Source organism: Callithrix jacchus, chromosome 8, assembly GCF_049354715.1.
Source record: "Callithrix jacchus isolate 240 chromosome 8, calJac240_pri, whole genome shotgun sequence".
Taxonomy (NCBI): Eukaryota; Metazoa; Chordata; class Mammalia; order Primates; family Cebidae; genus Callithrix; species Callithrix jacchus.
This window is the reverse complement of record NC_133509.1, coordinates 492,172-507,680: the sequence shown is the minus strand read 5'-3', so window position 1 is coordinate 507,680 and position 15,509 is coordinate 492,172.

Below are 15,509 nucleotides of genomic sequence, written 5' to 3'. Positions count from 1 at the left end.
AATTAAAATTTCTGTATTTTACATGAGAGAGCATATTGAGTTGTTGTATATACTTCAAAACAGAGTAGAAAATGGCATTGTATATTTTTTCTGATAGATTATATTCAGAGCAATTTTGTTTTTAACATTGGGGTGCCTTGATAATATTTAGATTTTTTCGATTCGGGTAAAATTACAATTTCTCTATTTTACACGAGAGAGCATACTGAGTTGGTGTATATACTCCAAAACATAGTAGAATAAGGCATTGTATATTTGTTCTAATAGACTATATTCAGAGCTATTTTCTTTTAACGTTGGGGAGCCTAGATATTTTTTAGAGTTTTTTTTTTTTGACGTAAAATTTGAATTTGGATATTTTACATGAGAGAGCATATTGAGTTGGTGTATATACCCCAATACAGAGTAAAAAATGGCATTGTATAATTTTTATGACAGATTATATTCTCAGCAATTGTGCTTTTAACACTGGGGTGCCTAGATAATATTTAGATTTTTTTCGATTCACGTAAAATTAGAATTTCGGTATTTTACATGAGAGAGCATACTGAGTTGGTGTATATATTTTAAAACAAAGTAGAATAGGGCATTGTAAATTATTTTTGACAGATTATATTCAGAGCAATTTTGTTTATAACATTGGGGTGCCTAGATTATATTTATATTTTTTTTGATTTGGGTAAAATTAGAATTTCTCTATTTTACATGAGAGAGCAAATTGAGTTGGTGTATATACTACAAAACCGAGTAGAAACGGGCATTGTATATTTTTTCTGAGAGAATATATTCACCGCACTTTTGCTTTTAACGTTGGGGTGCGTAGATAATATTTAGATTTTGTTCGATTCGCTTAAATATAGAATTTCTGTTTTTTACATGAGAGAGCATGTGCAGTTGGTGTTTATACTCGAAAACAGAGTAGAATAGGGCATTGTATATTTTTTCTGACAGATTATATACAGAGCAATTTGGTTTTAAACATTGGGGTGCCTAGGTAATATTTTGATTTTAACTATTCTGGTAAAATTAGATTTTCTGTATTTTACATGAGAGAGTACACGAAGTTGGTGTATATACTCATAAACAGAGTAGAATAAATCATTGTATATTTTTTCTAACAGACTATATTCAGAGCCATTTTCTTTTAACTTTGGGGCCCCTAGATATTATTTAGATTTCTTTCGATTCACGTAAAATTAGAATTTTGTTATTTTACATGAGAGAGCATACTGAGTTGGTGTATATACTTCAAAACACAGTAGAATAAAACTTTGTATATTTTTTCTACCAGTCTATATTAAGAGCCATTTTCTTTTAACTTTGGGGCGCCTAGATATTATATAGATTATTTTCGATTCGCATATAATTAGAATTTCCATATTTTAGAAAAGACAGCATATTGAGTTGGTGTATATACTCCAAAACAGGGTAGAATAGGGCATTGTATATTTTTTCTGACAGATTATATTCAGAGCAATTTTGTTTTTAACATTGGGTTGCCTAGATAATATTTAGATTTTTTTCGATTCGCTTAAATATAGAATTTCTGTATTTTACATAAGAGAGCATATGGAGTTGGTTTATGTATTCCAAAACAGAGTAGAATAAGGCATTTTATATTTTTTCTGACAGATTATATTCAGAGCAATTTTGTTTTTAACATTGGGGTGTCAAGATAATATTTAGGTTTTTTTGATTTGGGTACAATTAGAATTTCGATATTTTCCATGAGAGAGCATATGAAGTTGGTGTATATACTCCAAAACAAGTAGAATAAGTAATGTATATTTTCTCTGACAGAGTATATTTAGAGCCATTTTCTTTTAAGTTTGTGGTGCCTAGATATTATTTAGATTTTTTTCGATTCGGTTAAAATTATAATTTCGTTATTTTACATGACAGGGCATATTGAGTTGGTGTATATACTCCAAACAAAGTGGAAAAGGGCACTGTATATTATTTCTGACAGATTATATTCAGATATATTTTGCTTTTAACATTGGGGTGCCTAGATAATATTTAGATTTCTTTCGATTCGCATAAATATAGAATTTAGGTATATTAAATGAGACAGCATATTGAGTTGTTGTATATACTCCAAAACAGAGTACAATAAAACATTGCATATTTTTCCTGACACATTACATTCAGATCAATTTTTCTTTTAACATTGGGGTTCCTAGATAATATTTAGAATTTTTTCGCATCCCTTAAATATAGAATTTCTGTATTTTACATGAGAGGGCATATGGAGTTGGTGTATATACTCTAAAATAGAGTAGAATAGGGCATTGTATATTTTGTCTGAGAGATTATATTCAGAGCCATTTTGTTTTTAACATTTGGGTACCTAGATAATATTTAGATTTTTTCGATTTTGTTAAAATAATAATTTCGGTATTTCACATGAGAGAGCACACTGAATTTGCTTATATACTTTTAGAGAGAGTAGAATAAGGCATTGTATATTTTTTCTGGCAGATTATATTCAGAGCAAGTTTGTTTTCAACATTGGGGTGCCTAGATAAATTTTGGTTTTTCGATTCTGGTAAAATTAGAATTTCTGTATTTTTCATGAGAGAGCATATTGAGTTCGTGTATATATTACAAAACAGAGTAGAAAAGGGCATTGTATATTTTCTCTGACAAATTATATTCAGAGCAATTTTGTTGTTAACATTGGAATGCCTAGATAATATTTAGATATTTTTCAATTCGCTTTAATATAGAATTTCTGTATTTTACATGATTGAGCATATGGAGTTAATGTATATACTCCAAAACAGAGTATAATAGGGCATTGTATATTTATTCTGACAGATTATATTCAGAGTAATTTTGTATTTAACATTGAGTTTCCTAGATAATATTTAGATTTTATTCGATTCACGTAAAATTAGAATTTCTGTATTTTACCTGAGAGAGCATACCGAGTTTGTGTATACACTCCAATACAGAGTAGAATAAGGCAATGTATATTTTTTCTAACAGAATATATTCAGAGCCATTTTCTTTTAACTTTGGGGCGCCTAGATATTATTTAGATTTTTTTCAATTTGCATAAATTTAGAATTTCGGTATTTTACATAAGAGAGCACATTGAGTTGGTTTATATACTCCAAAAAAGAGTAGAAAAGGGCATTGTATATTTTCTCTAACAGACTATATTTAGAGCAAATTTGTTTTAACATTGGGGTGCCTAGATAATATTTATATTTTTTTATTCACGTAAAATTTTAATTTCGGTATTTTACATGAGAGAGCATACTGAGTTGGTGTATATACTCCAAAACAGAGTAGAATAGGGCATTGTATATTTTTTATAACAGACTATATTCAGAGCCATTTTATTTTAACTTTGTGGCGCCTAAATATTATTTAGATTTTTCTCGATTCACCTAAAATTAGAATTTCGGTATTTTACATGAGAGTGCATATTGAGTTGGTGTATATACGCCAAAACAGATTCGAAAAGGGCATTGTATATTTTTTCTGAGAGATTATATTCAGAGAAATTTTGCTTTTAACATTGTGGTGCCTAGAATGCATTTAGATGTTTTCGATTCGCTTAAATATAGAATTTTGGTATTTTACATGAGAGAGCATATGGGGTTGGTGTATATACTCCTAAACAGAGTAGAATAGGGTATTGTATATTTTTTATGACAGATTATATTCAGAGCAATTTTGATTTTAACATTGGGGTGCCTAGATAATATTTAGATTTTTTCAATTCAGGTAAAATTAGAATTTCTGTATTTTACATGAGAGAGCACACTGAGTTGGTGCATATACCCCAAAAAAGATTAGAATAAGGCATTGTATATTTTTTCTAACGGACTATATTCAGAGCCATTTTCTTTTAACTTTGGGGCGCCTAGATACTATTTAGATTTTTTTCGATTCACGTAAAATTAGAATTTCGTTATTTTAAATGAGAGTGCATATAGAGTTGGTGTATATACTCCAAAACAAAGAAGAAAAGGGCATCGTATATGTTTTCTGACAGATTATATTCAGAGAAATTTTGCTTTTAACATTCGGGTGCCTAGGTAATATTTAGATTAATTTTGATTTCCGTAAAATTAGAATTTTGGTATTTTACATGAGAGAGCATACTCAGTTGGTGTATATACTCCGAAACAGAGTAGAATAAGGAATTTTATATTTTTTCTGACAGAATATATTCATCGCAATTTTGCTTTTAACACTGGTGTGCCTAGATAATATTTAGATTTTTTTGATTTGCTTAAATATAGAATTTCTGTATTTTAAATGAGAGAGCATATGGAGTTGGTGCATATACTCCAATACAGAGTAGAAAAGGGCATTGTATATTTTTTATGACAGATTATATTCAGGGCAATTTTGCTTTTAACATTGAGGTGCCTAGATAATATTTAGAATTTTTTTGATTCACGTAAAATTTGAATTTTGGTATTTTACATGAGAGAGCATATTGAGTTGGTGTATATACTCCAAAACAGAGTAGAATAGGGCATTGTATATTTATTCTAACAGATTATATTCAGAGCAATTTTGTTTTTTTTTATTGGGGTGCCTAAATAATATTTAGATTTTTTTCGATGCACCTAAAATGAGTATTTCAGTACTTGACATGAGAGAGCATACTGAGTTGGTATATATACTCCACAACAGAGTAGAATAGGGTAGGGTATATTTTTTCCAACAGATTATATTCAGAGAAACTTTGTTTTCAACGTTGGGGTGCCTAAATAAATTTTGGTTTTTCGATTCTTTTAAAATTAGAATTTCTGTATTTTTTATGAGAGAGCATATTGAGTTAGTGTATATATTACAAAACAGATTAGAAAAGGGCCTTGTATATTTTCTCTGACAGATTATATTCAGAGCAATTTTGTTGTTAACATTGGGGTGCCTAGATAATATTTAGATTTGTTTCGATTCGCTTTAATATAGAATTTCTGTATTTTAAATGAGAGAGCATATGGATTTGGTGCATCTACTCCAAAACACAGTAGAATAGGGCATTGTTTATTTTATCTGACAGATTATATTCAGAGCAATTTAGTTTTTACCATTGGGGTCCCTAGATATTATTTAGATTTTTTTCATTCACGTAAATTTAGAATTTCGGTATTTTACATGAGAGAGCATACTGAGTTTGTGTATATACTCCACTACAGAGTAGAATAAGGCATTGTATATTTTTTTTAACAGACTATATTCAGAGCCATTTTCTTTTAACTTTGGGGTGCCTAGATATTATTTAGATTTATTTTCGATTTGCGTAAAATTAGAATTTCGGTATTTTACATGAGAGAGCATATTGAGTTGGTGTAGATACTCCCAAACAAAGTAGAAAAGGGCATTGTAAATTTCTTCAGACAGATTATATTCAGAGCAATTTTGCTTTTAACATTGGGTTGCCTAGATAATATTTAGATTATTTGGATTCACGTAAAATTAAAATTTTGGTATTTTACATGAGAGAGCATACTGAGTTGGTGTATATACTCCAAAACAGAGTAGAATAGGGCATTGTATATATTTTTTAACAGACTATATTCAGAGCCATTTTCTTTTAACTTTGTGGCGCCTATGTATTATTTAGATTTTTTTCGATTCACGTAAAATTATAATTTCGTTATTTTACATGAGAGTGCATATCGAGTTGGTGTATATACGCCAAAAGAGAGTAGAAAAGGGCATTGTATATTTTGTCTGAGAGATAATATTCAGAGCAATTTTGCTTTTATCATAGTGGTGCCTAGATTATATTTATATTTTTTTCAATTTGCTTAAATATAGAATTTCTGTATTTTATATGAGAGAGCATGTGGAGTTGGTGTATATACTCCAAAACAGAGGAGAATAGGGCATTGTATATTTTTTCTGACAGATTATATTCAGAGCAATTTTGTTTCTACCATTGGGGTGTCTAGAAAATATTTAGATTTATTCGAAATGGGTAAAATGAAAATTTCTGTATTTTACATGAGAGAGCATACTGAGTTGGTGTATATACTCCAAAAAAGAGTAGAATAAGGCATTGTATATTTTTTCAAACAGACTATATTCAGAGGCATTTTCTTTTAACTTTGGGTCGCCTAGATATTATTTAGATGTTTTTCGATTTGTGTAAAATCAGAATTTCGGTATTTTAAATGAGAGAGCATATTGAGTTGGTGTATGTACTGCAAAACAGAGTAGTAAAGGGCATTGTATATTTTTTATGACAGATTATATTCAGAGCAATTTTGTTTTTAACTTTGGCGTGACTTCATAATATGTAGATTTTTTTGATTCGGGTAAAATTAGAATTTCTGTATTTTATATGAAAGAGCATAATGTATTGGTGTATTTAATACAAAACAGAGTAGAAAATGGCATTGTGTATTTTCTCTTACAGATTATATTCAGAGCAATTTTGCTTTTAACATTAGGGTGCCTAGATAATATTTAGATATTTTTTGATTCACTTAAATATAGAATTTCGGTATTTTACATGAGAGAGCATGTTGAGTTGGTGTATATATTTCAAAAGAGAGTAGAATAAGACATTTTATATTTTTTCTAACAGAATATATTCAGAGCCATTTTCTTTTAACTTTAGGGAGCCTAGATATTATTTAAATTTTTTTCGATTCGCGTAAAATTAGAATTTTGGTATCTTCCCTGAGGGAGCATATTGATTTGGTGTATATACTCCAAAACAGAGTAGAAAAGGGCATTGTATATTTTTTCTGACAGATTATATTCACAGCAATTTTGCTTTTATCACTGGGGTGCCTAGATAATATTTAGATTTTTTTCGATGCGCTTAAATATAGAATTTCTGTATTTAACCTGAGAGAGCATATGGAGTTGGTGTGTATACTCCAAAACAGAGAAGAATAGGGCATTGTATATTTTTTATAACAGATTATATTAAGATCAATTTTGATTTTAACAATGGGGTGCCTATGTAATATTTAGAATTTTTTCGATTCCCTTTAATGTAGAATATCTGCATTTTACACTAGAGAGCAGATGGAGTTGGTGTATATACTCCAAAACAGAGTAGAAAAGGGCATTGTATATTTTTTGACACTATATATGCAGAGCAATTTTGTTTTTAATATTGAAGTGCCTAGATAATATTTAGGTTTTGTTGATTCGGGTACAATTAGAATTTCTTTATTTTACACGAGATAGCATACTGAGTTCGTGTATATACTCCAAAACATAGTAGAATATGGCATTGTACATTTATTCTAACAGACTATATTCAGAGCCGTATTCTTTTAACTTTGTGGCGCCTAGATATTATTTAGATTTTTTTCGATTCACATAAAATTAGAATTTGGGCATTTTACATGAGAGAGCATATTGAGTTGGTGTATATTCTCCAATACAGAGTAGAAAAGGGCATTGTATATTTTTTATGAAAGGTTATATTCAGAGCTATTTTGTTTTTAACATTGGGGTTCCTAGATTATATTTATATTTTTTCGATTCGGGTAAAATTAGAATTTCTGTATTTTACATGAGAGAGCATATTGAGTTGGTGCATATACTAAAAAACACAGTAGAAAAGGGCATTGTATATTTTTCTGAAAGATTATATTCAGAGCAATTTTGCTTTTATCGTTGGGGTGCCTAGGTAATTTTTAGATTTTTTTTGATTCGCTTAAATATAGAACTTCTGTATTTTACATGAGAGAGCATATGGATTTGGTGTATATACTCGAAAACAGAGTAGAATAGGGCATTGTATATTCGTTCTGACAGATTATATTCAGAGCAATTTTGCTTTTAACATTGGGGTGCCTAGATAATATTTAGATTTTTTTCGAATTGCGTAAATATAGAATTTCTGTACTTTACATGTGAGAGCATATGGATTTGGTGTATATACTCTAAAACAGAGTAGAATAGGGCACTGTATATTTTTTCTGACAGATTATATTCAGAGCAAATTTGCTTTAACATTGGTGTGCCTACATAATATTTAGATTTTTTTTGATTCGCTTAAATATGGAATTTCTGTATTTTACATGTGAGTGCATATTAAGCTGGTGTATATACTTTAAAACAGAGTAGAATAGGGCATTGTTTATTTTATCTGACAGATTATATTCAGAGCAATTTTGTTTTTACATTGGGTTTCCTAGATAATATTTAGATTATTTTTGATTCACGTAAAATTAGAATTTCTGTATTTTACATGAGAGAGCACACTGAGTTGGTGTATGTACTTCAAAAAAAATTAGAATAAGGCGATGTATTTTTTTTCTAACAGACTATATTCAGAGCCATTTTGTTTTATCTTTGGGGCGCTTAGATTTTATTTAGATTTTTTTCGATTTGTGTAAAATTTGAATTTCTGTAATTTACGTGAGTGAGCATATTGAGTTGGTGTATATACTGTAAAACAGAGTAGAAAAGGGCATTGTATATTTTTTCTGACAGATTTTATTCAGAGAAATTTTGTTTTTAATATTGGGGTGCCTAAATATTATTTAGATTTTTTTCAATTCACGTAAAATTAGAATTTCTGTATTTTACATGAGAGATCATACTGAGTTGGTGTATATATTCCAAAACAGTGTAGAATAGGGCATTGTATATTTTTTCTAACAGACTATATTCAGAGCCATTTTCTATTAACTTTGAAGCGCCTAGATATTATTTAGATTTTCCTTGATTTGCCTAAAATTAGAATTTCGGTATTTTACATGAGAGAGCATGTTGAGTTGGTGTATATACTACAAAACAGAGTAGAAAAGGGCATTGTACCTTTTTTCTGACAGATTTTTTTCAGAGCAATTTTGTTTTTAACATTGCGGTGCCTAGATAATATTTAGAAATTTATCGATTCACTTAAAATGAGAATTTCGGTATTTTACATGAGAGAGCATACTGAGTTGTTGCATATACTCCAAAACAGAGTAGAATAGGGCATTGTATATTTTTTCTGACAGACTATATTCAGAGCAATTTATATTTTAACATTGGGGTGCCTAGATAATATTTAGATTGTTTCGATTTGGGTAGAATTGGAATTTCTGTATTTTACATGAGAGAGCATATTGAGTTGGTGTATATACTACAAAACAGAGAAGTAAAGGGTATTGTATATTTTCTCTGACAGATTATATTAAGAGCAATTTTGGTTTTAACATTGGAATGCATAGAAAATATCTAGAATTTTTGCGATTCGCTTAAATATATAATTTCTGTATTTTACATGAGAGAGCATAAGGAGTTGGGGTATATACTTTAAAACAGAGTAGAATAGGGCATTGTATATTTTTTCTGACAGATTATGTTTAGAGCAATTTTGTTTTTAACATTGGGGTGCCCAGATAATATTTAGATTTCTTTTGATTCACGTAAAATTAGAATTTATGTGATTTACATGAGAGAGCATACTGAGTTGGTGTATATACTCCAAAACCGAGTAGAATAGGGCATTGCATAATTATTGTGACAGATTATATTCAGAGCAATTTTGTTTTTAACAATGGGTTGCCTATATAATATTTAGATTTTTTTTGAATCATGTAAAATTAGAATTTCTGTATTTTACATGAGAGAGCATATTGAGTTGGTGCCTATACTACAAAACAGAGTAGAAAAAGGCATTGTATATTTTTGTTGTCTGATTATATTTAGAGCAATTTTGCTTGTAACATTGGGGTGCCTACATAATATTTAGATTATTTTGATTCGGGTAAAATTAGAATTTCTGTATTTTACATGAGAGAGCATACTGAGTTGGTGTATATACTCCAAAACAGAGTAGAATAAGGCATTGTATATTTTTCTAACAGACTATATTCAGAGCCATTTTCTTTTAACTTTGGGGCACCTAGATATAATTTAGATTTTTTTCAATTCATGTAAAATTAGAATTTCGGTATTTACATGAGAGAACATATGGAGTTGGTGTATATACTCCAAAACAGAGTAGAAAAGGACACTGCATATTTTTTCTGACAGATTATATTCAGAGAAATTTTTATTTTATAATTGGGATGCCTAGATAATATTTAGATTTTTTTCGATTTACGTAAAATTTGAATTTTGGTATTTTAAGTGAGAGAGCATACTGAGTTGGTGTATATACTTTAAAACAGAGTAGAAATGGGCATTGTATATTTTTTCTGACAGATTATATTCAGAGCAATTTTTTCTTTACCATTAGCGTGCCTACATAATATTTAGATTTTTTCGATTCGGATAAAATTAGAATTTCTGTATTTTACATGAGGGAGCATATTGAGTTGTTGTATATACTACAAAACAGAGTAGAAAAGGGCATTGTATATTTTTTCTGAAAGATTATATTCAGAGAAATTTTTCTTTTAACATTGGGGTGCCTATATAATATTTAAATTTCTTTCGATTCACTTAAATATAGAATTTCTCTCTTTTACTTGAGAGAGCATACTGAATTGGTGTATATACTCCAAAACAGAGTAGAATAGGGCATTGTATATTTTTTCTGAAAGATTATATTCAGAGAAATTTTTCTTTTAACATTGGGGTGCCTATATAATATTTAAATTTCTTTCGATTCACTTAAATATAGAATTTCTCTCTTTTACTTGAGAGAGCATACTGAATTGGTGTATATACTCCAAAACAGAGTAGAATAGGGCATTGTATATTTTTTCTGACAGATTATATTCAGAGGTATTTTTCTGTTAACATTGGTGTGCCTAGATAATATTTAAATTTTTTTCGATTCGCTTAAATATAGAATCACTCTATTTTACATGAGAGAGCATACTGCGTTGATTTATATACTCCAAAAGAGGGTAGAATAAAACATTGTATATATTTTTTAAAAGACTATATTCCGAGCCATTAACTTTTAACTTCGGGGCGTCTAGATATCATTTAGATTTTTTCGATTTGCGTAAAATTAGAATTTCGGTATTTTACATGAGAGAACATATGGAGTTGGTATATATACCCCAAAACGATGTAGAAAAGGGCATTGTATATTTTTTATGACAAATTTTATGCAGAGCAATTTTCTTTTTAACATTGGCGTCCCTAAAAAATATTTAGATTTTATCGATTCGGGTAAAATTAGAGTTTCTGTATTTTACATGAAAGAGCATATTGAGTTGGTTTATATAATACAAAACAGAGTAGAAAATGGCATTGTGTATTTCCTCTGACAGATTATATTCAGAGCAATTTTGCTATTAACCTTGGGGTGCCTAGATAATATTTAGATATTTTTTGATTTGCTTAAATATAGAATTTCTGTATTTTACACGAGAGAGCATATGCAGTTGGTGTATATACCCCAAAACAGAGTAGAATAGGGTATTGTATATTTTCTCTGACAGATTATATTCAGAGAAATTTTTTTTTTAACATTGGCCTGCCTTCATAATATTTAGATTTTTTCGATTCGGGTAAAATTAGAATTTCTGTATTTTTCATGAAAGAGCATATTGAGTTGGTGTATGTAATACAAAACAGAGTAGAATAGGGCATTGTATAATATTTCTGACAGATTATATTCAGAGCAATTTTGTTTATAACATTGGGTTGACTAAATAATATTTAGATTTTTCGATTCGGGCAGAATTATAATTTCTGTATTTTACATGACAGAGCATATTGTGTTGGTGTATATACTACAAAACAGAGTACAAAAGGGCATTGTACCTTTTTTCTGACAGATTTTTTTCAGAGCAATTTTGTTTTTAACATTGCGGTGCCTAGATAATATTTAGAAATTTATCGATTCACTTAAAATGAGAATTTCGGTATTTTACATGAGAGAGCATACTGAGTTGTTGTATATACTCCAAAACAGAGTAGAATAGGGCATTGTATATTTTTTCTGACAGACTATATTCAGAGCAATTTATTTTTTAACATTGGGGTGCCTAGATAATATTTAGATTGTTTCGATTTGGGTAGAATTGGAATTTCTGTATTTTACATGAGAGAGCATATTGAGTTGGTGTATATACTACAAAACAGAGAAGTAAAGGGCATTGTATATTTTCTCTGACAGATTATATTAAGAGCAATTTTGGTTTTAACATTGGGGTGCATAGATAATATCTAGAATTTTTGCGATTCGCTTAAATATATAATTTCTGTATTTTACATGAGAGAGCATATGGAGTTGGTGTATATACTCCAAAACAGAGTAGAATAGGGCATTGTATATTTTTTCTGACAGATTATGTTTAGAGGAATTTTGTTTTTAACATTGGGGTACCTAGATAATACTTAGATTTCTTTTGATTCATGTCAAATTAGAATTTATGTGATTTACATGACAGAGCATACTGAGTTGGTGTATATATTGTAAAACCGAGTAGAATAGGGCATTGTATAATTATTGTGACAGATTTTATTCAGAGCAATTTTGTTTTTAACATTGGGTTGCCTATATCATATTTAGATTTTTTTGATTCACGTAAAATTAGAATTTCTGTATTTTACATGAGAGAGCATATTGAGTTGGTGCCTATACTACAAAACAGACTAGAAAAAGGCATTGTATATTTTTTCTGACAGATTATATTTAGAGCAATTTTGCTTTTAACATTGACGTGCCTAGATAATATTTAGATTATATCAATTCGGGTAAAGTTAGAATTTCTGTATTTTACATGAGAGAGCATACTGAGTTGCTGTATATACTCCAAAACAGAGTAGAATAAGGTATTGTATATTTTTCTAACAGACTATATTCAGAGCCATTTTCTTTTAACTTTGGGGCGCCTAGATATTATTTAGATTTTTTTCGATTCGTGAAAAATTAGAATTTGTGTATTTTACATGATAGAGCATATTGAGTTGGTGTATATACTTTAAAACAAAGTGCAATAAGGCATTGTATATTTTTTCTAGCAGACTATATTCAGAGCCATTTTTGTTGAACGTTGAGGCGCCTAGATATTATTTAGATTTCTTTCGATTCACGTAAAATTAGAATTTCGGTATTTAACATGAGAGAGCATACTGAGTTGGTGTATATACTCCAAAACAGAGTAGAATAGGGCATTGTATATTTTTTCTGAAAGATTATATTCAGAGAAATTTTGCTTTTAACATTGGAGTGCCTAGATAATATTGAGTTTTTTTTCGATTCGCTCAAATATAGAATTTCTGTATTTTACATTAGAGAGCGTATGGAGTTGGTGTATATTCTCCAAAACAGAGTAGAAAAGGGCATTGTATAATTTTTATGACAGATTATATTCAGCAATTTTGCTTTTAACATTGGGGTTCCTAGATTATATTTAGATATTTTCGATGCGGGTAAAACAAGAATTTCTGTATTTTACATGAGAGAGCATATTGAGTTCGAGTATATACTACAAAAGAGAGTAGAAAAGGGCATTGTATATTTTTTCTCACTGAATATATTCACAGCACTTTTGCTTTTAACGTTGGAGTGCGTAGATAATATTTAGAATTTTTTCGCTTCGGTTAAATATATAATTTTTGTATTTTACATGAGAGAGCATATGGTGTTGGTGTATATACACCAAAACAGAGTAGAATAAAGCATTGTATATTTTCTCTGACAGATTATATTCAGAGAAATTTTATTTTTAACATTGGGTTGCCTAGACAATATTTAGATTTTTTCTATTTGAGTAAAATTAGCATTTGTGTATTTTACATGATAGTGCATACTGAGTTGGTGTATATACTCCAAAACAAAGTAGAATAAGACATTGTATATTTTCTCTAACAGACTATATTCAGAGAAATTTTCTTTATCTTTGGGGTGCCTAGATATTATTTAGATTTTTTTCGATTCGTGTAAAATTAGAATTTCGTTATTTTACATGAGAGAGCATACTGAGTTGGTGTATGTACTCCAAAACAGAGTAATATAAGGCATAGTATATTTTTACTAACAGTCTATATTAAGAGCCATATTATATTAACTTTTGGGCGCCTAGATATTATTTAGATTTTTTTCAATTCACGTATAATTAGAATTTCTGTATTTTACATGAAAGAGCATATTGAGTTGGTGTATATACTACAAAACCGAGTAGAAAAGGGTATTGTATATTTTTTCTGACAGATTATATTCAGAGCAATTTTGTTTCTAACATTTGGGTGCCTAGATAATATTTAGATTTTGTTCGATTCGCTAAATATAGAATTTCTGTATTTTACATGAAAGAGCATATGAAGTTGGTGTATATACTCCAAAACAGAGTAGAATAGGGCATTGTATATTTTTTCTGACAGATTATATTCAGAGCAATTTTGTTTTTAACATTGGGGTGCCTAGATAATATTTAGATGTTTTCGATTTGGCTAAAATTAGAATTTCTTTATTTTACGGGAGAGAGCATATTGAGTTGGTGTATATACTCCAAAACAGAGTAGAAAAGGGCATTGTATATTTTTTCTAACTGATTATATTCAGAGCATTTTTGTTTTTAACATTGGGGTGCCTAGATAATATTTAGATTATTTCGATTCTGCTAAAATTAGAATTTCTGTATTTTACATAAGACAGCATATGGAGTTGGTGTATATAATACAAAATAGAGTAGAATAGGGCATTGTATATTTTTTCTTACAAATTATATTCAGAGTAATTTTGTTTTCAACATTAGGGTGCCTAGATAATATTTAGATTGTTTTTGATTTGCTTAAATATAGAATTCCTGTATTTTATATGAGAGAGCATATGGAGTTGTTTTATATATTCCAAAACAGATTAGAATAGGGCATTGTATATTTTTTCAGACAGATTATATTCAGCGCAATTTTGTTTTTATCATTGTGGTGCCTAAATATTGTTTAGATTTTTTTCGATTCGCATGAAATAAGAATTTCGGTGTTTTACATGAGAGAGCATATTGAGTTGGTGTACTCACTCTAAAACAAAGTAGAAAAAAACATTGTATATTTTGTCAGACAGATTATATTAAGAGCAATTTTGCTTTAGACATTGGGGTGCCTAGATAATATTTAGATTTTTTTCGATTCACGTAAAATTAGAATTTCGGTATTTTACATGAGAGAGCATACTGAGTTGGTGAATATACTCCAAAATAGAGTAGAAAAGGGCATTGTATATTATTTCTGACAGATTATATTGAGAGCAATTTTGTTTTTAACATTAGGGTGCCTAGATAATATTTAGATTTTTTTCTATTCTCTTAAATATAGAATTTCTGTAGTTTACATGAGTCAGCATGTAGAGTTGGTGTATATACTCAAAACAGAGTAGAAAAGGGCGTTGTATATTTTCTCTTAGAGTTTATATCCAGAGCAATTTTGTTTTTAACATTGGGGTGCCTTGATAATATTTAGATTTTTTCAATTCGGGTAAAATTAGAATTTTCTATTTTACACGGGACAGCATACTGAGTTGGTGTATATACTCCAAAACATAGTAGAATAAGGTATTGTATATTTTTTCTAACATACTATATTCAGAGCCATTTTCTTTTAACTTTGGGGCACCTAGATATTATTTAGAATTTTTTGATTTGCTTAAATATAGAATTTCTCTATTTTTC